This window comes from Callospermophilus lateralis, unplaced genomic scaffold (assembly GCF_048772815.1).
Source record: "Callospermophilus lateralis isolate mCalLat2 unplaced genomic scaffold, mCalLat2.hap1 Scaffold_190, whole genome shotgun sequence".
NCBI classification, from domain to species: Eukaryota; Metazoa; Chordata; class Mammalia; order Rodentia; family Sciuridae; genus Callospermophilus; species Callospermophilus lateralis.
Window position 1 is genome coordinate 1,796,515 of NW_027512918.1, and position 657 is coordinate 1,797,171.

General features: G+C 40.0%; 1 non-coding gene across 1 annotated transcript; it reads right to left on the bottom strand.

The window, feature by feature from the left end:
* Positions 1 to 310: 310 nt before the first annotated feature.
* On the bottom strand, positions 311 to 417 carry LOC143389716 (U6 spliceosomal RNA). Its single transcript, XR_013090152.2, has one exon. It is a non-coding gene; the product is annotated as a U6 spliceosomal RNA (small nuclear RNA).
* Between the last annotated feature and the right edge of the window lie 240 nt (positions 418 to 657).

Below are 657 nucleotides of genomic sequence, written 5' to 3' on the forward strand. Positions count from 1 at the left end.
ATCTCATTCCACCATCTTTCCTATCCCTATGCCCTCTCGCCTGTCCTACCTCCCCTTTGCCCAATAAAAGTTCCTCCATTCTTTCCATGCCCCTTGCCACCCACCTCACCCCCATTATGGGTCAGCATCCACTTTCAGAGAGAACATACAGCTTTTGGTTTTGGGGATTGGCTTACTTCCCTTAGCCTGATATTCCCATTCACCCACAGATGCCATAATTTTTTTCTCTTTTAATGCTATAAGTAACATTTCATTTTGTATATGTACCACAGTTTCTTTATCCATTCATCTGTTGAAGGGTTGTTTCCACAAAACTATGGAATGCTTCACAAATGTGGGTGTCATCCTTGCTCAGGGACCATGCTAATTTTTTCTGTATTGTCCCAATTTTAGTATATGTGCTGCCAAAGCAATCACACTCTGAGTTTTAACAAATGTAGATACCCATGTAAAAACTACCATAATCAAGATATAGAACAGTTTTTTCACTAGAAAAGGGATTTCCCTGGGATCCTTCCCAGTGAGTTCCTTCACCACCTGTTCCAGGCAACCACTGATAACTTTTTTTTTAAACTATAGATTCATTTTTCCTACAGTACTATTTCATATATATGCCCCTATAAGTGGACTCATATCTAGGAGTGCAATTGCCTCCTA